General features: G+C 42.8%; 1 protein-coding gene across 1 annotated transcript in view; it reads right to left on the bottom strand.

Moving 5' to 3' along the window:
• LOC126471617 (FMRFamide receptor) overlaps positions 1–7,484 on the bottom strand; it is a 721,366-nt gene extending 713,882 nt beyond the window's left edge. Inside the window, exon 1 of the mRNA XM_050099856.1 lies at positions 7,225–7,484. The gene's annotated coding sequence lies outside the window, so the exon portion shown is untranslated. The remainder of the gene's footprint in view (positions 1–7,224) is intronic.
• Positions 7,485–20,602: the final 13,118 nt, after the last annotated feature.

The following is a 20,602-nucleotide window of genomic DNA, read 5'->3' as shown; positions in this document are numbered from 1 at the left end:
TGTAGCTGTTTGTTAACTTACACATCGTTTAATTCGAAGGGTTGTGATGATGACACTTTAAAGTGGTCCATTATATACCAGTGCGGAAACTAAGCATTTAAACGACGTAAATCTAACACATGGGATACAAATATTCGTCTGAGGCGCGATGAGTGACAATATATAACATTTCGCCACTTCATCATCTTTGAGATGTAGGTGTTTCTCGAGAGATACTACACAGGCTATAGCAACATTATCAACATCGTCTCATGTTTGCAAAGATTGTGCAACGGTATATGAGGTTATGACCCTAATGGAAGAGGAACACTTAGACTTTATCTGCCTCGTGATGACTGGGTGTTGTGTGATGTCCTTAGGTTAGTTAGGTTTAAGTAGTTCTAAGTTCTAGGGGACTGATGACCATAGGTGTTAAGTCCCATAGTGCTCAGAGCCAACTAAGACTTTACGTCCTGTCAACGGCGAGGTAATCAGAGACGAAGTACACCATCAGATTAGCAAAGGATGGGAAAGTGAACTGTCTACCTGCTCTTCAAAGGAACCATCCCAACGTTTGTCGTAACTGACTTAGGGAAACCACGGAAAACCTAAATCAGACTGGCTGGGCAGGTATTTAATCCACCGTCCTCACGAATGCGAGTCCTGTGTCATACTAGTGCGTCACCTCTTTCGGTGACCCTGACTGGATAGGTAAAGTTGTTGTAAGTAATTTAAGTACATCGTAAACAACCGTTAAAAGATGCGTGTTTTTTGTATGATCTAGTAGGCAGTATGTTCTGCTGCACCTCAGGCAAACTAAAACGATGACAATCCATCAGTCTTCAGTTAGTCTTTTAGTTTGATTTTATTTTTCTCTTGTGACCCCTTACGGTTACGATTTAACTAACATTCGCTGGGTTCAGAATTTAAAATGTGTAAGATAAACCCTCAGATAGTTTTTCTTAGCGGTTTTGTGTACTTTCGTAGAGTGAGTAAAGCCCGATGTCAAGTCTGATTTGATTCAGTATGATGTGTGATCACTGTCAAATGATGGCGACAGCCAGCGCCTGTATGAAACAATGTGCTATGCAACTCGGTGGGTAGTTTCGTTTTCCGTACAGCAGACGTTTATATAGCGGGAAAGAGAGTGTTACGTTCACTCGTTTGGTGTAACCATTTGGTGTCTCATAACTGGCAGCACGCAAGTAAGAGCCATCGACGTAAATCAGAGATTTGCTTCAACTACACTGTTACTGGTGCTTTCTGGAAGTCGGAACAGTAATTACGTTCTACAGCAAAATGTTATATCATGGTCAAATGATTTAACATGCTTAAATACAAGACAGAACAACTGATACCGATGAAAATTTTTTCTGACTCTGTTCCTATTTCCTTTCAATACGCTCTTCTTGAGAGTTCAGCCCATCCGAGGTTTGTCAATAGATTGTAACGTGTTCTCCATGGCTCTAGCGTTAACTACATAATGGCGATGAATGATGAACACTAAGCATCTGTTTGCAGATTGTTAGCCAGGATTGCACCTTTAATTTGGGTTTATTCTTTTACGTATTGTTTGCTGAAAGCAAGTCTGAATAGACGGTCATAGCGTTTAATTGCCTAACAATTAGGAACGAACTAATATTACAACTAGCTGATTCGAGCCACTGTTTGAACGTTTGTTCTTATATGCAAGATTGTAAGATCATACGCTGTCAGCATAGGTCAGTAGGTCAATTATTTCCTTTGCACCGCGGACAACAACCGCTAATAATTCACTGAAGCTTAAAAAGGTGATTAAAACGGGCCGGGCAACTTTTAGAGAAATTAAAAATTTATTGACATTCACTACGGCTTTTACCCCGTTTCGGTATATATTCACTTACATTGTACACGATTTTCTGTGATACATATGCCTTCTTGTATTTTCAAATGTTTCAAATGGCTCTAAGCACTATGGGACTTAACTTCTGAAGTCATCAGTCCCCTAGAACTTAGAACTACTTAAACCTAAGCAACCTAAGGACATCACACACATCCATGCCCGAGGCAGGATTCGAACCTGCGACCGTAGCAGCAGCGCGGTTCCGCACTGATGCGCCTAGAACCGCTCGGCAATTGCGGCCGGCTTTGTATTTTCCTGACGTAAATTTCTGTAGGTATGAAGCGTATATGTTCTGAAAATTTAATCTTTACTAGAGTGACATACACGATTTAATCATTGATAATAATCATGAGGTTTTAAAATACTGTTAATGTAACCTTGCTACCGCGGGTGGTGGCGCGGCGGTGTATACACTTCAGAACGGCTTTTAAATTCTCGTCCTAACTTCCGGATTTAGATATTGCATGATTTCTCTAATTTTATTCACTTGACTGCAGCGATGGTGCCTTTGAAACGGACAAGACTGATTTTCTTGGCCTTTCTGTTCAATCGTACATAGCCCCGACCGTAATGACGGCGTCTGTGATACGACGGAAAACCTTGGTGTTACTTCCTTTCATATGTAATGTACATTAATGGACAGCTAATTTAACTAAGATGACTCATGTATGAGATAGATGGCATAGTTTTAAAGTCAGTACGGATAAAGTCCTCAGCTTTTAAGTAGAAAAAATTTTTCGGTTCAGATGTATGCAGCGCCTGAGACCGGGAGGTTAATAATTCCCGCCACACAATTAGATAAGCAACAGGTACTTACTAATTTTTCTTGAAATTCAAGTTTGAATACAATAAGCATGGTTGAAATGGATGTAGCTTACAGTAGTTATGCAGAGATGAAGAGGCTGACATTGTACAGACTAGAACGGAGAGCTGCATAGTACGTTTTGGAGTAAAGACTACAACAACAAGAAAAGTACGACCAAAATATTAGATCACAGTTCTCCCACAAATATCGAGCAAAACCGTTACGTCGATATGGATTACATTAAATTTTTCTAGAAATTTTCGTATCACCTTAATCAAGGGAAATAACACTGGAACATGAAATTCTATTTTACTTTGTATGTTAAATACATTTTCTTTTATCATTTATACGAGCATCATACATCTCACTGAATCCCGCATGTGCCGATATATTCTAGAAATATAGCTTTTGTTTTCGCAGACTCCTACAGTGTAGGCATGATGCCACTCTGCATCTCATAACGGGATTCTACAGACAAGGGCTTGTAGTTGGCTTAAGTCCGTAGGGCGTGGCGGTCAGGCAACTGATTTACCTCTTCCTTTTAATCCGTCAAGGAATATGTTATTTAGTAACAGTCGACGGAGATTAACACTTGAATAAATAGAAGATGCAACGTAGACGAAGTACGTTGTGTTTTAGGTATGCGTTTTAGGCGATCAAGAAGCAAAATATTAGTCTATGCCCTGAGTTTCATGTTCTGTTATCGTACGTTCTGTTTCTACCTGTTTTCCGGCATCAATGAACTCTGAACAAACTCTAAAATGAATTACAACGTGAAAATAAAACGTTTCCGTGCACACGTCAGTACACCATATTTTCTTCTTGTGTTTGTGAGAAATATGTCGTGAAAGTTTTCCAAACGGTTTCCTTACACGCTTTTTATTAAAAAGAACTGCACATAATCGATTTTTGTGACACCTTATCTTTCAGCGACGGTTAAGTACGAACAGAAAAGCGCGTGGTTAAGGTAAGCCGTTATTTTCAGATTGGTCGATATTTTTGTTATGAGAGCGAAATGTCGTGGCTGGCTACCGAAAGGGGCTGAAACAATATGTGTGAAAGTGAATTACTGAAACAAAGCAAAGTTAACGATCGATCTACCATCCACCCCAGCATTTATGGATTAGAAAAAGTGAACAATTGTAGCACGATGAAGGGGACCATACCGGCTTTCGCCTGAAGTAATGTAGAACAGTCTAAGTCAGGTTCGTTGGACAGCGGTTTCCACCCATCTCGTCCACAATACAGGTCCAGTCACTTAAAAAATTGCGTGGTTGCATCATTTGAATTTCACGTTCACACTCTCTTCACATGACCATTTAGCAAGCGTATAACTTCTCTTTAGTAATATTATTACATCAATGCTAAATATTTGAGAACTTTGCACCTGCTGTTCAATTGAAGGCCGCTGCGGGAGATCGCAATAAGCCACCTATACTTCGAAATGCTTTTACTTGATCCCTATGACTGGTTTCGGGAAACAATGTCCGTGACCAGATAGGTATCTGTCATTTCCTAAGAGCTGTTTCCCATATTTTTCGATAAAAGGGTCTATTTTAATTTGAGCTCTCCACAGACAGATGCATCTCACAATGCTGAAAACGCCTAATTCCGTCAGTTGGTGCTGACACAGTAATCTTTTCAGTCATTTATTAAATGTGTGTGTTAAGTAGAAAGCCGTCATTGTAAACTGTGTTATAAACAACAAACTGACAATCCATATGGTGAATGTGGAGGAAAATTTAAATTCTGGCATATGGTGACTGTATTTCATCATATCTCGTAGTTATTCGTAGTTGAGATTCTACTTAAACTATCTGCATGTGGTCATCACCTTTTATTTCATTGATTCACTAATAAAGCTTACTTTTGACTTATGTCTGCCAATAACAAATATGTGACATTAATTCGCTACTAATTTAAGCAAAAACACTTACTCTGAAGCAACATTTTGACTTTCAAACACTTTTTTACTTTTTCTCTAACTAGTTTGTGTTTATTTAAGGAATCCAGAAATTGCTCATTGATTTGTGTTTATTGCATATGCCGTCTGCGCCAGCATATGTATGGAGACTGCGATCTCGGTAATAATTGACTTAATGTTTTAGTGAAATCCGTTTAGTTCTTCGAGACAATAAAGGTAATTATAATACAAGGAAATGAGGCAACTGCGAGGAGCCTCGCATGAGGACTGAATTTTTATGACCTAGTTTTAGGCGAAGACTCATTGAAAAAGATTATCTAGCCGTAACCAGTACAGCCACAGAAACATTTACGCGAATTTTGACTGTAATAAACGTTATTGTTAAAAAGTGTGCTCGCTGCTATTCTCTATCTCAGATGGCAAATGTGAAGAAAATTTTAGACGCGAGGGTCAGTCTGCTGTCTTACTACACCAGCATCGTCTTTCACTTCTGTGTTCCTGTCAGCTACAGTGTATCTTACTACAGCAAGGTTTCCACTCTATCAGCGAATTTCCCTTCACACATTAAAAACTAACGTAAAACGTGACATATGTCGTGGTAGGCAGCAATTAGAATGTTTCGGTTAAGGCCGGTTAGTGGCTGCTAGACAGAGAGAGGCTGAGAGTATGAACAGAGAGAACAAGAGGAGCAGGTGTGCCAGCTTGTCTTCGGCGCCTAAATATAATCCACTATGTATAGACGCGCCGGGTCCATATGATCGCTCTTCATTGCTCACAGTGGCCACGTTTAGTTTCCTCACTGCCAACTGCCGAAGGATGCACAATAGCGTCCCATTAGTAAGAATCTCAGTTAGACTACCGGCAGCTGCGTAACATACAGTTTATTTGTTCTTAACAAGCAGCTCCGGCGCTGAGTACTTGGTGCAACATGTTAATAGTATTGTGCACTTTACAGACGGTACATTTTTATTAACATACCCCTCGCATTAAAAATAACAAACTACTCGTTATACTTCAAAACTTTTGCGTATGTTGGTGGCACGAAGTATCCTTGTTTACTCCGACGTAGGTAGAATGACCGAGAACTGACGTATTGCGTCTAGAATTTTTTTAGGATCATTAATTATTGTACAAGCAACAATCGGAAAACCATACAACGATGTCGAAGGATGCGACACATATACATGTATAAACAAACATACCATTAAATCGTGTTCTGATTATCTGGATAAAAATAGTAAATTAATAAAGTTATTTGACAAAACACTTACAGTTTTTATACAGACATTTTCCATTAATTTATTGAAAGAATAGGCACATTTCGGATCATCAGCATACTCATTTGTAGGTGCAACGCGTTTTCTGTGACATGAAAAAATGTAATACCTTACATTAAAAACCTGATCTTTCATATGTTAAACGCTGCAATAACTGTACCAAAATTTTGTTGCGAGCTTGCACTGCACTACCGTATCTACTGATATTTCTTAAAATCAGTACCACAGTAGCCTGTTGTTCCATAAAAATAAGCCTACCGTGAAAGCTATGCTACCTCTGAATCATACCTGTTATTTGTTTCAGAGAGGAGGCCTATGTGGCCTATAAAGAACTGCCCCACATCATTGACCCTAGTGCTCAAGCGAAAATTTTTTGAGTCAAGAGATCTCCTAGATGCTAGTAATATGATGTCAGAATAACTGCTGCACATGTCACACTTTTAGAAAAATGCGAGGGAATAGTTATTTGAGAGTTAGAAACGCAGACTGCTGTCTGCTGTAAATACATTGGGTGTGGCAGTGTTGACACAAAATTCACCAAAGCATTACGAGGTAAAACTGATCAGGTTTAATCGCTCCACTCATTGCCTAACAGTAATACGGTGTCCGTGTGGAATAATTTCAAAATTATAGAATTACTCAATGAACTAAGCCTTTCATTTGTTAACTCAACGTGTTGATCATTTATGCTAGGCTGTCAGCTACAGTGTATCTTACTATAGCAAGGTTTCCACTCTGTCAGCGAATTTCCCTTCACACATTAAAAATTAACGTAAAACGTAACGGTAATACGGTGTCCGTGTGGAATAATCTCACAATTATAAAATTACTCAATGAACTAAGCCTTTCATTTCGATCAAGTTCACACGACAATGTGGTGGGACCTCGGTGTAAACGCCGCACACGTTTATTGTAATGAAGAGTGAACTATACAGTTTATCGGGCTTTGTTGTATCTCTGTGGTCACTCCATTAAAAGCTAAATGTGCAGGAATGTGGAATTAAAAAATCTTTTGTCATTTTCGGGATTTCATTATTTAAATTTAACTTTCAAGCTAACGGAATACTACAGTATTTAAGAAGACACTAAAGTTCACGATAAATAAATCATATGATGTGTATTTTACATAAATAACGGCATCAAATGTTCATATAAAAATTAAGACGAACGAGTGTAATACACTCTGACACATGATTTTCTGACATCCGAATTTTCACATATGATGATATGGGTACATCGCTAGTGAAACAAGTTGATTACAAAACAAAAAATAAATAAAATAAAATAAAATAAATAAAAATAAAATAAATTAAATAAATAAAAAATAAAATAAAATAAAAAACAACAAAAAACTAACGTGTTGTTGGCTGCCAATACGTAAGGCATCTTTCACCTTCAGCGTAGTCCATCATTTGCAGAAAGCAGCCAACCGACACTGTTGCGCTGATTTCCGCATTCTCCACAAAGTGCGGTGTCAAAACGGCGCACGGTTCTACAAAGCAACGCGAAGTGCGGAAGTCCGCACAAGCGCAGCAGTCCGCGGACGCCGGGCGCTGCCACCGAGTGCCGTGTGCGGCGGATGCTAGAGCGCGCGCAGGAGTAAATACGGACGCAGGCGCATTTCGGCGGCGACTGGCGGCTGGCGGCGCAGCGGGCCGGCGCTGTGTGAGGCGTCTGTCGGCCGCGGCGCCGTGCCAGAGACTGGCGCAGATCGAACGCGCAGCGCCGCGCCGCCCGCGCAGCCTCTGGCGCCGCCAGACCTGCTGGAAGCCCACTCGTCAGCAGCCACCACCAACCGACGAGGTGTACTGCAGTCAGCCATTCTATGGCTACTTACGTTCCAAAACGCCGTGCACAAAAACCGAGTTCTTCCGTGGCTCGTACCGCGGGTTTTATTGGTGATAGATAGGTACGGTCAAGTGTCTTAGATAGACATTGGGCTAGGGACAATTGTACACAGAAAGGAAGAATCATCTTACTGTAACTATTCTACAGTGCCGGGTCAGAGTAAGAATATTACACACATATAGGGTGTTACAAAAAGGTACGGCCAAACTTTCAGGAAACATTCCTCAGACCCAAAGAAAGAAAACGCTCACTTTCCATGTTAGAGCTCATTTTATTACTTCTCTTCAAATCACATTAATCTAGGGCGCGCGGCTCCCCCGTCGGAGGTTCGAGTCCTCTCTCGGGCGTAGGTGTGTTATCCTTAGCGTAAGTTAGTTTACGTTAGATTAAGTAGCGTAAAAAAGTCGGGTAGAACGTCTGCCATCTAAGCAGGAGATCTCGGGTTCGAGTCCCGGTCGGGGCACATAATTTCAACTGTCCCCGTTGATATTTATCAACGCCTGTAAGCAGCTAATGGTCTGGATTTCATTGTTATTTCATAGGTGGAATGTCTCGTAATGTTGTTAATTATTCACTGACAGCGACTGACTGGCACTTTCGCCAGTGGAGAAGACAGAGCTAACTGCTCTGTTGACAGGCCTGGTCTCCTAGGAATACGATGCTCTGTTGCCTCGGTGGACAACGGTTTCGGACACGGGTTTTCGCTTACAGTTTATTTTTGTCCTATAACTTTCTAAACTCTCCAATGTTTTTCGGTATACAGGAGAAAAATAAAATGCAAGACCATACTATGTCATGCTGGCTGCTGAAGGGTTGGCCTAGCGGCAGACGTCGGAACCCATAACTTGGATGCTCTGTAGCAGCGTCGTTGGATGATGTTTTCGGACGTGGGTTCCCATAATCAGCTCGTTCCCCAAGACACCCTCTACAACTCCTCGAAGTTTGTCGGTATCGTTTTGCAACACAGTATATACTGTGAAAAGTATTGGACCTATAACATTCACTTGGGATATTTCCGAAGTCACTTTTACTTTTGAAGACGTCTCTCCATTGAGAATGAGAAGCTGCGTTCTGTACGTTAGAAACTCTTCAGTCCATTCACAGAGTTTCTTCGACACTCCGCACGCTCTTATCTTGGTCATTAGGCGGCAGGGAGGAACTGTATCGAATGCAGGACCTCTATCTGGGCGCTGGTGTCTACGGCCTCCTGGGTACTGTGGTTGAACAGAGCGAGCTGGGATTCACACGAGCGTTGTATTCGGAACCCATGTTGTTACCTAGACAGGAGATTTTAGGTCTCCAGAAACATCATAAGATGAAAGCGCAAAACATGTTCCAAAATTCTACAACTGACCAACGTCAGAGATACAGGCCTATAGTTTTGTGCTTATCTTTGACGACTCTGCATCAAAACTGGAACAACGTGTGTTTTTTTCCCAATCGTCAGGAACACTTCGCTTATTCAGACACCTACAGTACACTGCTGCTAGTAGAGGGGCATGTTCTTTCGTATATTCTATGCAGAATCATACTGATATCAAGTCACATCCAGTGGTCTTCCATCTGTTGAGGGATTTCAGTTGCTTTTCTATCCCATAGTCACATATTTAGATATCAGCCATTTCATCGTTCGTGCTACGATTTAAAGGAGGCTCTAGAGTGCCCTCTGTCTAGCAGATTTGGGAAAAGATTTAGTATTTCGAGTTTTTCTGTGTCGTCCTAATTTTAAATGCCATTATGCTCACAAAGTGTGTGGACAGATGGCTTCGATCAATCATATGGTCCCGTACAGATTAATGTGACACCAAGTGATCTCCAACCGAATTTGGCGTTTGCAAGATTACATCTGCAGTTTGCGAACCACCTTATGGAGCGCGTCGGAGGTAACTTACTGTATCACTATCATTTACATCTTTCCCGTTCCATTCGCGAGTAGAGCGCAGAAGGAACCATCGTAGGCAGATTTCCGTGTGAGCTCGAATCGATGTAATTTTACCTTCGTGATATTGTAGGAGTAAGCATTACATTGGTTACCTGACTCTTCTAGTGACAAGCGCTGTCGAAATTTTAGCAGTGCACCATAAAGTGATGCATAAGGCCTCTTTTGTAGCGTCTGCCACTGGAGTGTGATTAGCATCTCACTGGCACTTTCACAGTAACCGAAAATGAAAGTGTGGCGAAACACACTGCTCTTCTTGGATCTTCTCTATTTCCTTCGCACGCGGCCATGTTCTGTTTTATTATCACAGTGATGTTTGTAAAGTAAGATGTCCCGGCAGAAAGCGAGACTTCCCAGAAGAGTGCTGTTGGGTGGGGTACGAAATAGCAGTGAAGATCCCTGCTTTCTGTTCCTGAAGCTCACTGGCTGAAAGGCCTGAACGTTAAAAGAGGCCCAGTCATTAGCAACCACCAGAAACAAACTGTGAAACTACATGAAGTGTGCTACTTGCAGGAGTCGTGGGTTCTCTGGAGCTGAGATGCTGTTTCGTTAGTGATTTATGAGTCAGTACGTTAGTAATCCTCCCCCCATGAACCATGGACCTTGCCGTTGGTGGGGAGGCTTGCGTGCCTCAGCGATACAGAGGGCCGTACCGTAGGTGCAACCACAACGGAGGGGTATCTGTTGAGAGGCCAGAAAAACGTGTGGTTCCTGAAGAGGGGCAGCAGCCTTTTCAGTAGTTGCAGGGGCAACAATCTGGATGATTGACTGATCTGGCCTTGTAACATTAACCAAAACGACCTTGCTGTGCTGGTACTGCGAACGGCTGAAAGCAAGGGGAAACTACAGCCGTAATTTTTCCCGAGGACATGCAGCTTTACTGTATGATTAAATGATGATGGCGTCCTCTTGGGTAAAATATTCCGGAGGTAAAATAATCCCCCATTCGGATCTCCGGCCGGGGACTACTCAAGAGGACGTCGTTATCAGGAGAAAGAAAACTGGCATTCTACGGATCGGAGCGTGGAATGTCAGATCCCTTAATCGGGCAGGTAGTTTAGAAAATTTAAAAAGGGAAATGGATAGGTTAAAGTTAGATATAGTGGGAATTAGTGAAGTTCGGTGGCAGGAGGAACAAGACTTTTGGTCAGGTGATTACAGGGTTATAAATACAAAATCAAATAGGGGTAATGCAGGAGTAGGTTTAATAATGAATAAAAAATAGGAGCGCGGGTTAGCTACTACAAACAGCATAGTGAACGCATTATTGTGGCCAAGATAGACACAAAGCCCATGCCTACTACAGTAGTACAAGTTTATATGCCAACTAGCTCTGCAGATGATGAAGAAGTTGATGAAATGTATGACGAGATAAAAGAAATAATTCAGGTAGTGAAGGGAGACGAAAATTTAATAGTCATGGGTGACTGGAATTCGTCAGTAGGAAAAGGGAGAGAAGGAAACATAGTAGGTGGATATGGATTGGGGGGAATAAATGAAAGAGGAAGCCGCCTTGTAGAATTTTGCACAGAGCATAACTTAATCATAGCTAACACTTGGTTCAAGAATCATGAAAGAAGGTTGTATACCTGGAGGAATCCTGGAGATACTAAAAGGTATCAGATAGATTACATAATGGTAAGACAGAGATTTAGGAACCAGGTTTTAAATTGTAAGACATTTCCAGGGGCAGATGTGGATTCTGACCACAATCTATTGGTTATGAACTGCAGATTGAAACTGAAGAAACTGAAAAAAGGCGGGAATTTAAGGAGATGGGACCTGGATAAACTGAAAGAACCAGAGGTTGTAGAGAGTTTCAGGGAGAGCATAAGGGAACAATTGACAGGAATGGGGGAAAGAAATACAGTAGAAGAAGAATGGGTAGCTTTGAGGGATGAAGTAGTGAAGGCAGCAGAGGATCAAGTAGGTAAAAAGACGAGGGCTAATAGAGATCCTTGGGTAACAGAAGAAATATTGAATTTAATTGATGAAAGGAGAAAATATAAAAATGCAGTAAATGAAACAGGCAAAAAGGAATACAAACGTCTCAAAAATGAGATCGACAGGAAGTGCAAAATGGCTAAGCAGGAATGGCTAGAGGACAAATGTAAGGATGTAGAGGCTTGTCTCACTAGGGGTAAGATAGATACTGCCTACAGGAAAATTAAAGAGACCTTTGGAGAGAAGAGAACCACTTGTATGAATATCAAGAGCTCAGATGGCAACCCAGTTCTAAGCAAAGAAGGGAAGGCAGAAAGGTGGAAGGAGTATATCGAGGGTCTATACAAGGGTGATGTACTTGAGGACAATATTATGGAAATGGAAGAGGATGTAGATGAAGATGAAATGGGAGATAAGATACTGCGTGAAGAGTTTGACAGAGCACTGAAAGACCTGAGTCGAAACAAGGCCCCGGGAGTAGACAACATTCCATTAGAACTACTGATGGCCTTGGGAGAGCCAGTCATGACAAAACTCTACCATCTGGTGAGCAAGATGTATGACACAGGCGAAATACCCTCAGACTTCAAGAAGAATATAATAATTCCAATCCCAAAGAAAGCAGGTGTTGACAGATGTGAAAATTACCGAACTATCAGTTTAATAAGTCACAGCTGCAAAACACTAACGCGAATTCTTTACAGACGAATGGAAAAACTGATAGAAGAGGACCTCGGGGAAGATCAGTTTGGATTCCGTAGAAATGTTGGAACACGTGAGGCAATACTAACCTTACGACTTATCTTAGAAGAAAGATTAAGAAAAGGGAAACCTACGTTTCTAGCATTTGTAGACTTAGAGAAAGCTTTTGACAACGTTAACTGGAATACTCTCTTTCAAATTCTGAAGGTGGCAGGGGTAAAATACAGGGAGCGAAAGGCTATTTACAATTTGTACAGAAACCAGATGGCACTTATAAGAGTCGAGGGGCATGAAAGAGAAGCAGTGGTTGGGAAAGGAGTGAGACAGGGTTGTAGCCTCTCCCCGATGTTATTCAATCTGTATATTGAGCAAGCAGTAAAGGAAACAAAAGAAAAATTCGGAGTAGGTATTAAAATTCATGGAGAAGAAGTAAAAACTTTGAGGTTCGCCGATGACATTGTAATTCTGTCAGAGACAGCAAAGGACTTGGAAGAGCAGTTGAACGGAATGGACAGTGTCTTGAAAGGAGGATACAAGATGAACATCAACAAAAGCAAAACGAGGATAATGGAATGTAGTCAAATTAAATCGGGTTATGCTGAGGGGATTAGATTAGGAAATGAGACACTTAAAGTAGTAAAGGAGTTTTGCTATTTAGGTAGTAAAATAACTGATGATGGTCGAAGTAGAGAGGATATAAAATGTAGATTGGTAATGGCAAGGAAAGCGTTTCTGAAGAAGAGAAATTTGTTAACATCGAGTATAGATTTAAGTGTCAGGAAGTCGTTTCTGAAAGTATTTGTATGGAGTGTAGCCATGTATGGAAGTGAAACATGGACGATAACTAGTTTGGACAAGAACAGAATAGAAGCTTTCGAAATGTGGTGCTACAGAAGAATGCTGAAGATAAAGTGGGTAGATCACGTAACTAATGAGGAGGTATTGAATAGGATTGGGGAGAAGAGAAGTTTGTGGCACAACTTGACTAGAAGAAGGGATCGGTTGGTAGGACATGTTTTGAGGCATCAAGAGATCACAAATTAAGCATTGGAGGGCAGCGTGGAGGGTAAAAATCGTAGAGGGAGACCAAGAGATCAATACACTAAGCAGATTCAGAAGGATGTAGGTTGCAGTAGGTACTGGGAGATGAAGAAGATTGCACAGGATAGAGTAGCATGGAGAGCTGCATCAAACCAGTCTCAGGACTGAAGACCACAACAACAACAACAACGTTAGTAATCTACCACGTTCCACACCTAACGAAATTTGTCTTATTGTGCGTCTACAGTATAGGAGTAAGATATCACGATTAATTTATAAGTTGACTTGGGGTATACAGAGTGCGAATTTCAGTATCAGAGGTGCCACCTCTGGCAGAAACCATGCTTCTTACCTCGCCGGGAATCGAGTCGAACAGAGCTTGGATGACAAATACGGGTACGTCATTCCACACTCTTTCAGTTCTGTGGAAGAGTTCGTTAATCTCAATGAATGGTGAGTGGTTGTGTGCCAGTCTCTCAGCAACCCACAATCGGATGTTCTCAATGAGTGAGAGATCGGAGAACGTGCTGGAATGGCAACACTATGTGTAAGTAGGTGAGGGCAGCAAGGGCAACTTTCGGTCTTGTATTATCTTGTTGAAAGATAACACCACGTAAATGTCAAAGACAGGGCTCAGCTACCGATTTAAACACATCAAAAGTGTAACTGCTCTGTTGTCTAAATCAGGTGATGATCTTTCCTCCCCAATGGCATCCCACACTTTCACGTCCAGGGCTGAGCCCGTATAACAACGACGAACGCAGTCTGCAAGCCATACTGATGCTGTATGCAGACTGAAACTCGTCCGAAAGCCTCTCTTGTGCCCAGCGCTACCACTGGGTGCACTAATGTCGGCGAGCCTGCTTCTAATGCCGCGTGAATGGAAGCCATTGAATTCTGACCGTGCCGACTTTCTTTGATAATCCAGAAGTGCGCCCAATAGGCCGTACGGTAACTTGCCTTCCTGCAGACGAGTTAATACCGGACTCAGTGTATCGGACGTTCTACACGGTCCTGTATGGCAGAGTGAACAATATGCCTGACTTCTCCGGCGCCAATCATACGAGGCAGCTGAGATCCTGAATGGCGTCGAGTAAAGGCATCCTAAGCCCATCGATTCCATATTCATATGAGACTCGTGGCATCGAGAACAGCGCGAGCCAACATCGCCGAATGACAAACCGCAGTCCCGACAGTTCGGTTTGCGACATGTCCTGGTAGACATTTCTCTTTCTTACATTAGGAGCCTATACCCAACGTGATTTATGATTGAGAAATCAGCTGCGCAAGCTTCTTTTTATGCAGCATGTAGACGATGTTATTTCTGCCAACTCTGTGCGATTCGGCTGAAATAATAATGGAAATGACCAATGTAAATTCTAACATTTTACTGAAGAGACCGATTTGCTGTCAGGATTCAAAGTTAAAACATTCGTGGAGCTTGTTGCACCTCGTGAAATAGATAATTCCGTCGGCAGCCCACCTGGTTGCAGGAATCATGGGCTCTCTGAAACTCAGCTGCTGTTTCAATACTATCACTGATTTCTAAGTTAGTGATCCACAAAGTAGGCCCATTTGTTCTAGTCTGGGAGACACAAGAATGTTGAAATGCGTTTTTGGCTTTCTGGAATGCAGTTTGGTTTAGATGTAGGCCTACGCATGTGCTTCGTAGAAAGCAGCACGTATCGAAAATCAGATGCATTATGTTGATAAAGCTAATAACCTGAACTGGTTTCCGTGTAAGTGAAATAGTGTAGTGGTATTGAAGTAGTGACATCAGGCCCGTCGGATTAGAGTGAGGCTGGCATTTGTTATCAAAACGGTTTTCTGAAGTATAGTGTGAGGGGAATGAATTCGGGCCCGACGAAGAGACCCTTCCAGTTAATCAACGGAACTATCTGACGATTAGTCTGTCTTTATTTCCGCTGTGGCCGAGCGGTTCTAGGAGCTTCAGTCTGGAACCGCGCAACCGCAACGGTCGCAGGTTCGAATCCTGCCTCGGGCATGGATGTGTGTGATGTCCTTAGGTTAGTTAGGCTTAAGTAGTTCTAAGTTCAAGGGGACTGATGACATCTGACTTTAAGTATCATAGTGCTCAGAGCCATTTGAATTTTCTCTTGCGTTCCACAAATGAGTCGATTCTGACCGTGGATGAAATTGGCACTTTCGTGCGACGATGCCAGAGGTTCCAGATGTTGGCATTCATGTAAGCGAATGATGTATCCATAAAGCAGTAGCAGGTATTGTGTTACTTTTTAGGATAGAGACAGTACACTTCCTCCTCGGCCATGTAACTTCCACTCTTCAATAAAGGCCACCTTCAAACTAGCTGTTATGGTTTGTAGGCACACTTTTCCGTGTTGGTCCTGCATGTCTTCTAATGTCATCTTATATTAATTATACCTTATATTAAGTCCTCGACACTATTTTATCTCATCGAACGCAGTAAGAGACCTCTTATGAGTATCTGCCAGCCAATCTACAGGTTTATATATTTCGGCCATTCTCACTACATCCTCCTAAGTTGCGCTAAATGCTCGTCGAAGTCCAGTGATCAACATCCTAGACTCATGCAGCAAGGACGAACGTGCCAAGTGGAACTACGTAAGGCATAGTAAGATCAGTCCTTACGTTTCAGCACCCTTATTCCACAGCGAAGAATGTTAACGATGACCATCACCAGGCACTGTGCAGAGTTCATTGTGAACCAAGTTGTTCCAAACTACGTCTGTCGCTTTCAGCAATATCGTCTCTATTATATATTCATGTTTATGTGTATGACACCAGATTTTTCATGTCTGACCCTGTTCCCGTCCTCTTAAAGTAGTACGTAACACAAAACATTCTTGTGTTACAAGCATTAAAGTACGTGAAGAGTATGCCAACGTAAGGTCACTAAACAATAAGTCATACACGGGCTGTATAACACTCCTCTGGCCTTGATAACTGATTCAAAATAGCGAGGAACAGAATTTGTATCATTAGCTACCACACGTCCAGTTCTGGTCCCTCATTACTGATCAGATACCACAGAGCTACCAAACTGCGGAGATGTTGACTGCTACTTTTCACTTACAGTTCCATACAGTACCGGACATTTTCAGTGGGATTATACTCGAGTGATTTAGCGCAACAATAAGGTGCCTGAGTATTCGTCAAACAAGAAACGTGTGCGTGCTACCCTGTGAACTCGGATGGTATCCTGGAAGGAGTGAGTGTCCATAGAATACTCATCATTCTAGACATAGAAGAAAGGACAACAATAGGTAACCTAGATTGTTGAAGAAAACAACTCATTTTATGAATGAAATTTTCACTCTGCAGCGGAGTGTGCGCTGATATGAAACTTCCTGGCAGATTAAATCTGTGTGCCCGACCGAGACTCGAACTCGGGACCTTTGCCTTTCGCGGGCAAGTGCTCTACCATCTGAGCTACCGAAGCACGACTCACGGCCGCTACTCACCGCTTTACTTCTGCCAGTACCCCGTTTCCTACCTTCCAAACTTTACAGAAGCTCTCCTGCGAACCTTGCAGAACTAGCACTCCTGAAAGAAAGGATATTGCGGAGACATGGCTTAGCCACAGCCTGGGGGATGTTTCCAGAATGAGATTTTCACTCTGCAGCGGAGTGTGCGCTGATATGAAACTTCCTGGCAGATTAAAACTGTGTGCCCGACCGAGACTCGAACTCGGGACCTTTGCCTTTCGCGGGCAAGTGCTCTACCACTTAGCTACCGAAGCACGACTCACGCCCGGTACTCACAGCTTTACTTCTGCCAGTACCTCGTCTCCTACCTTCCAAACTTTACAGAAGCTCTCCTGCGAACCTTGCAGAACTAGCACTCCTGAAAGAGTCTCGGTCGGGCACACAGTTTTAATCTGCCAGTAAGTTTCATATCAGCGCACACTCCGCTGCAGAGTGAAAATCTCATTCTGGAAACATCCCCCAGGCTGTGGCTAAGCCATGTCTCCGCAATATCCTTTCTTTCAGGAGTGCTAGTTCTGCAAGGTTCGCAGGAGAGCTTCTGTAAAGTTTGGAAGGTAGGAAACGAGGTACTGGCAGAAGTAAAGCGGTGAGTACCTGGCGTCAGTCGTGCTTCGGTAGCTCAGTGGTAGAGCACTTGTCCGCGAAAGGCAAAGGTCCCGAGTTCGAGTCTCGGTCGGGCACACAGTTTTAATCTGCCTGGAAGTTTCAACTCATTTCATGTCCGTGACAACATAATTCTGCGGGCCAACTAATGGTACATTAAGCGCCCAGAAAAAAGGCACAGAATCACCTCTGAACTGAATTTCACCCTCCACCCAGTACGGCTTTAACACCTTATTAGGCAGCAGGTTCTCTCGGCGCCTTGCATCTTTTGAACAGACGCAAGATCGCGACTTCACGGACCACACTACATACCTTTAATATGATATGAGCAGGTTCTGTGTTATTTGGCTTATTGTAGAATTGAAGCTTTGTGTGCAGTGGTGAGCTATGACCTTTTCTGAGATATTTCACTCCAAAAGTCCATTGCTTGCTGTTTCCTACGCAACATTCGGAAGCAGGTTGAGGTGTACCTGTATTCACTGACGGTAACAATTCCCGTCAAGTTGAAAGCCGAATGTTATTGTTAAGGTGTTACAGTCGTCACCGATCCATGTCTATTACGGTATTTATACGAACACTGTACGCCATATTACGTTGCTGCGAGGTGGACCCCATTCCTTACACATACGTTGAGAAGTCAGTGTTGATATACTAACAGCCGGCCGGAGTGGCCGAGCGGTTCTAGGCGCTACAGTGTGGAAACGCGCGACCGCTAAGGTCGCAGGTTCGAATCCAGCCTCGGGCATGAATGTGTGTGATGTCTTTAGGTTAGTTAGGTTTAAGTAGTTCTAAGTTCTAGGGGACTGATGACCTCAGAAGTTAAGTCCCTGGTCTCGCGGTTCTAGGCGCGCAGTCCGGAACCGTGCGACTGCTACGGTCGCAGGTTCGAATCCTGCCTCGGGCATGGATGTGTGTGATGTCCTTAGGTTAGTTAGGTTTAAGTAGTTCTAAGTTCTAGGGGACTGATGACCGCAGCAGTTGAGTCCCATAGTGCTCAGAGCCATTTGAAGTTAAGTCCCATAGTGCCTAGAGCCATTTGATATACTAAAAAATGGTACAACCCTTTTGGCACTTCACCACGTCGACACATATTACAACGCTGATTCCGTATAACCGATTGACACGTACTCATCACTTCAATGTCATGACAAACATCAGCGGTGGAGGGTCACAGATTGGCCTACTATCAGTTCTGAACCATCTACAGTGATACAAAGTGATTCAGTGTGCTTTTCTGAGAGAATGACCTATTTTATGCAGGAAGCTTACGAAACATGATGTTTATCCTGTCTGTATGGCAGTGCTATTCGAAAGTTTGACTTCTGTATTTGGAGGGTGAACATTAATAAAATTGAAAAAACTGAAGGGACGGATTCTGCCAGGAAATGGAGGAAAAAAGTTCCAATCAACATATGTCCAGAAACTCATCGCTGCCACGGTAGATGGAGCTGACGAATGAAAGTTCCTCTGACCACATGCCGTGTGTTCCTTTTGTGTTGCTGGCTGTGTAATTGACGCAGCGTACTGTAAGCAGCAGAATGGTCCGGTATTCATGTCAGGAACAAGCCGAAAGGGTGTTTTTGCACGGTCAAGCAAATGTAAACAGTCGAGAGGCAGCACGGCTATACCAAAACAAGTACATTCACAGACACCAATCACATCACACAATATTTCAAGCCCTTTTTGGGCGTTTGTGTGATAATCGATCATTTCAGACAGGCGTACGTACCGGGAGGCGGCGAACTGTGAGTACACCAGATTTGGTGGTCCTGGTCTACAGGATATTGAGATGAACCCTAGTACAAGTTCCAACATCGCGTAAGCCAAACTACGGTTATGTGTATCCTGCATGACAACAGCTTGCATTGCATCCCATAGAGACCACTTTGAATATCTGCTGTGACTTGGATGCGATACAGCTCTGTGGTGTGTTCCAGGACGATTTGTTGTCGTTGCACGCACAACGTCCACTTCCGGAAACATGTTCATAGGTCTCTTTATTCTTCATTTCCAGTCAGGAATCAGTCCTTGCAGTTTGTCGGTTTAATTAATGCTCACACTGTACAAGGGGCAGTCAAATGAAAGCGAGACAGATAGCAACAACGTACGTAAGCTGTTTATTATTTCAAAAGTAATCACCGTAACTGTTAATACATTTATCCCACTAAGAGACAAGATGGTCAATGACTTCAAGGAGAAATTTTTGCCGTTGCCTACGGAACCGTGACTGTACCCTGGCGTGCATCTCTTCGTCCGAAACAAATGGACGGGTAGGAATATCTTTCTTCAGGGCACCAAAAATATGGAAATCGCATCGGGAGAGATCGGGACTGTGTAAGGGTTTCCCAGTGAAACCGCAGCAGCGTAGTCGAAACTACGTTGTCAACATGTAGGCCTGCCAATGTTTTGGAGAGTCATAACTGTGTTACCTCTGACGTCAAATTGTGGAGCCAACCGGTATAACTTTACGTCTCGTCTCGTGGTGATTGAGGTAACTCATCGGGCAGAATGGTTCGTCGTGGACATCCATTGTCCCCTTGTGTTGCATCTCATGCGACGGCGTAATGGTACCAGTTTTCAACAGGCAATGCCCGTCCTCATATGACACGTGTCTTTTTGAACTGTCTGCGTGACGGTGAGGTACTCTCGTGGCCAGCAGGGTGCCCAAATCTGTTCCCGATAGAATCTGTGTGGGAGCAGCTCTGACGTAAACTCCGCCCCAGTGCCAGTGCAATAGTGGCGAGGCAGCTCGCCACGGGAGTGCATAAAACGGCTTTATAACATCCTTCCCAAGCGAAACAGCGCATGCATCCGAATCATAGAGGGTGCTACGTCATACTGGTGAGCTGACGAATATCGCCAAAGTCTTGGTAAATTTCTCTCGATTCTGTAATCACTGAAATAACATCACATACCCTCTCAGCACATGAATTTTCATTTTTCTTTTTGTCTTCGATTTCTGGTAGCTTCAGTTTTTTTTCTCATTCAGTGTATTTACATTCAACTTTTAGAAAAAGCCAGATGCAAATGATTACGCACAAGAAATGCAAAGAGAACTGGGAGCCACAGTCGTGTTGTATCCATGTATGTGTGCGAAGATTTCATGGGATAGTTTTCAACGAGAGAGGTTTCAGACACCAATGAGTTCATGTACACGCATAGGAAAAAAT

Source organism: Schistocerca serialis, chromosome 3, assembly GCF_023864345.2.
Source record: "Schistocerca serialis cubense isolate TAMUIC-IGC-003099 chromosome 3, iqSchSeri2.2, whole genome shotgun sequence".
NCBI lineage: Eukaryota > Metazoa > Arthropoda > Insecta > Orthoptera > Acrididae > Schistocerca > Schistocerca serialis.
Note: the sequence above shows the minus strand (reverse complement) of the source record. Positions and strands in the feature narration are given on the sequence as shown.